Below are 3,682 nucleotides of genomic sequence, written 5' to 3'. Positions count from 1 at the left end.
AATTATGTTATTGAAAACATTGTGTTATTCCGTTTTGTCAATTTTTTCTGCTTTTTTTCAGGTGGGCGTGGTCCGGGGACCAGACGCGTGGTTCCAATTGGAGGTAAGTATCCAGGTAGGTATTAGATGTAAGTGGGTCTAAATAAAATAAAACCAATTTGTCCTAATTATGTTAATTGTCCTACTGTTTGGAAGTTCTGTTCCTGGTGGGACGTAGATAGGGACTGGGATTGGGGTATGGGTTGGGGTTAGGGTTGGGGTTAGGTTTAGGGTTGGGGGTAGGGTCAGGGTTGGGGTTAGGGTTGAGGGCAGGGTTAGGATTGGGGTTAGGGGACAAAGCCCGACTCCCTTGTGTAGACACCGCTCTTGGGCGGTCCTGGTGGGGAGGGAAGTGGCTGGGCTTACTGGCCACCACTGCGATCTTCCTCTGCGGGCGTAGGGACACTGTCAATTTTTGGGTTTGGATCTCAACCACTTCCCCTGGCTCCGAATCTTGGGTCTTCTTTTTGGCGACAGGTGTGAGTCTAGGTCGCTGTGGGAGCGGAGTGGGAGCGGGAAACCGCAGCTCCAGGTTAGGGTTTGGGATAGGGTTAGGGTTGGGGTTAGGGTTGGGGGCGAGAATAGGACTGGGGCTAGGAGTAGGGTGGGGGTCAGGGTTGGGATCGGAGCGCGGCAAGTCTTCCAGAAAGTCCAAAATCTCGTTCTCAACCTCCGAAATTGTGTCTGGTAGTAGGCGTGGAAAATTTCGCTTGGCCCAACCAACCGCCACTTGGAAAGCAGCCTCCCATTCTAGATTGTTGTCTTGGAGTGCAAATTCCATGTCGGACCGGCAGAACGGTAGGTGGGACTCGTAATGACGTTTGAGGATCTGGCAGGTGGTCTTGCCCCAGGTCTTGGCATTGTCCACAATGTCCCGCACAACCCCGCTATCTAGGAATGCCGGCTTGATCATTGTGGACAACACCTCCTCCATCCTGGTGATCATCCGAGGTTGTGTAGCCCACTGCTGGGGGTCTACATTGTTCAGGTGGTGGTAGACCTTAATCAAGTTATAAGCGACCAAATCCGGCCTCTGCTGGTCTCCACTTGGAGGTCCGGGTTGCAGCTGGAGGGGGACCACGTTGGTCCTGACGCGGTTGCCTGCGGCCTTGGCGAACTACTGTCGCATAGGAATCGAACCTAGAGCCAGGAGGTCTGGAGGGATCCGGAGGAGGCACAGGCTGGTTAGGATTATGGTGGGAGCCCCCCTCCTGGAGGAGGGAAAGGCAAAAGCACGGTCCATCCATCCGGGATTCCAATCAGCCCCCAGCTCACGTTTCCGGCGGGCAACGCGGTGACGTCGGCCATAGTGGACCGTCGTCCAACCCTGATCCATGGCTGTGGATCTAGAATTTGCCTTTGTTATATATTTAATAAAGTTGTTTTTTTAAAAAAATAAAGTTTCTTTTTTGATTTATTCTGGCCAATATGCAATGTGTGCCCTGACAACGTTTCGGCTATCTCAAGCCTTCATCAGGTCTGGCACACATGTATTATATGAAAAACTATTTTTGTTTTGTAAGGTGCAACAATGTGTCTTGCTTGCAGTCCAAATTCGCACTAAAGGCTCTTTGCCTTGCGGATTCCTTTTATACCCTCAGCTCGGTTGAAGTTTTAAATCTTTTTTGTTTTTCGAAATTTCGTTTTAGAAATGTAACGTGTTTTAGCTTATATTTGCATTTTCCAATTAATTTTCATAATTAAACTAGCCTTCATATTGGGTTTAAACAAAATAATTATAATTTGGTCAACTTGGAATTGGTATTGTAGAATAATGTAAACATACTAATTTTGTTTTTTGTTTTTTAATGTTTTTTAATTGTTTTTTTTAATGTTTTTGATGTATTTTGTTTTTCAAGTAGACGTGGTCTAGGATCTCGGATTGCTGTTCAAACTACAGGTAAATAATACATAGGTAGGTGGATTATATATGTGTATTGGGTTTTTGCAAATTTGTAATTATATTATTGAAAACATTTGGTGACTTTTGTTCATATTTTTGTGTTAGGGTTAGGGTTAGGGTCAGGGTCAGGGTCAGGGTCAGGGTTAGGGTTAGGGTTTAGGGTTTAGGGTTTAGGGTTAGGGTTAGGGTTAGGGGTTAGGGTTAGGGTTAGGGGTTAGGGTTAGGGTTAGGGTTAGGGTTAGGTAAAGAGTTCCTCCCCCGAAGGAGAGGAACAAAGGCACGGTCCTACCATCCTGGCCCGCACCCCACAACCAGCTCCAGAGCATCCTGCCCGTTGCGGCCGCACCCGCCATGCTGTCCAGGACTAATTAGGGCTTAATAAAGATCATTTTTGACCTTGAACACGTGTTTGTGCTTATTGTATGCTTGTTTTTGATTGCACTTTACCTATCCGGTCGCCTTTGTTATATAATTAATAACTGAGTCTCGATTTGGCATGTAAGATTGACAGCTGCGCTTGCGTTCAACTAAATATTCGTACCTCGCACCTAATTCATCGACTCCCCTATCTGGGTGGAGCGAGAGCATCTTGCTCTGTGCGGCATCCATGCGCTCTCCTATCTGGGTAGAGCGTGGGTAAATTACTATTTGTTTCCATTTGGTTTTGTACCGGCGTCATTTTGCGCTAAATTTTGTTCATCTGTGTGGCCATCGACAACGTTTCGGCATCTTTTGTGCCTTCTTCAGGTCTGGCACACAGGAATTGCATCTAAATTTAGTTTAGTTTCATCACATGGGGAGCTGCTTCCTCCTCCACGGCCGCATCGAGACTGAGAGCTCCTGCTCCGAACGGTGCTTATATACACTCCTCCAAGTGGGCGGAGCCAAAGATTTGCGCTTGTTTCTTTAGCATAGTAACTTGTTTTCTTGCAGGCACCGATTGGGCGTGGATTTGTGATCTCCGGATTAGGTAAGTATATTTTTGTTTTGGGTAAGTATTTACTTTTAACTGCTTTTTTTGCTTTTTTTTGTCCCAAATAATGCTTATTTGCAATTGTTTACATTCAAATTTGATAGGTATGCACATTTTTTTGTTTTGGGTGAGTATTGTGATTTTATTTGAGGTAAGTATTTACTTTTAACTGCCTTTTGGTCTCAAATAGTGCTTATTTGCAATTATTATTCAAATTTGTGTTTACGTTCAAATTTTGACTTGTTTATTTTCAAATTTTAACTTGCAGGTTGACGTTTTTGTCTTATCGGGAAATGGGGTCAGGTTAGGGTTAGGGTTAGGGTTAGGGTTAGGGTTAGGATTAGGGTTAGGGTTAGGGTTATGGTTAGGGTTAGGATGGGGGATAGGTTAGGATTAGGGCTGGGATAGGACCAGTTTAGGGGACAGCACACAGACGTAACAGGAGCTCGATGGAAACCGGAAACGTGGGGGGGGGGCCACTGGAGGTGGCACAGGCGAGTTAGGATTAGGTAATGAGTTCCTCCCCCGAAGGAGAGGAACAAAGGCACGGTCCTACCATCCTGGCTCGCACCCCACAACCAGCTCCAGAGCATCCTGCCCGTTGCGGCCGCACCCGCCATGCTGGCCAGGACTAATTAGGGCTTAATAAAGATCATTTTTGACCTTGAACACGTGTTTGTGCTTATTGTATGCTTGTTTTTGATTGCACTTTACCTATCCGGTCGCCTTTGTTATATAATTAATAAGTGAGTCTCGATTTGGCATGT

Source organism: Syngnathus scovelli, chromosome 4 (genome assembly GCF_024217435.2).
Source record: "Syngnathus scovelli strain Florida chromosome 4, RoL_Ssco_1.2, whole genome shotgun sequence".
In the NCBI taxonomy this organism is placed as follows: Eukaryota; Metazoa; Chordata; class Actinopteri; order Syngnathiformes; family Syngnathidae; genus Syngnathus; species Syngnathus scovelli.
The sequence above is the reverse complement of the archived record's forward strand: the minus strand, read 5'-3'. Positions refer to the sequence as shown.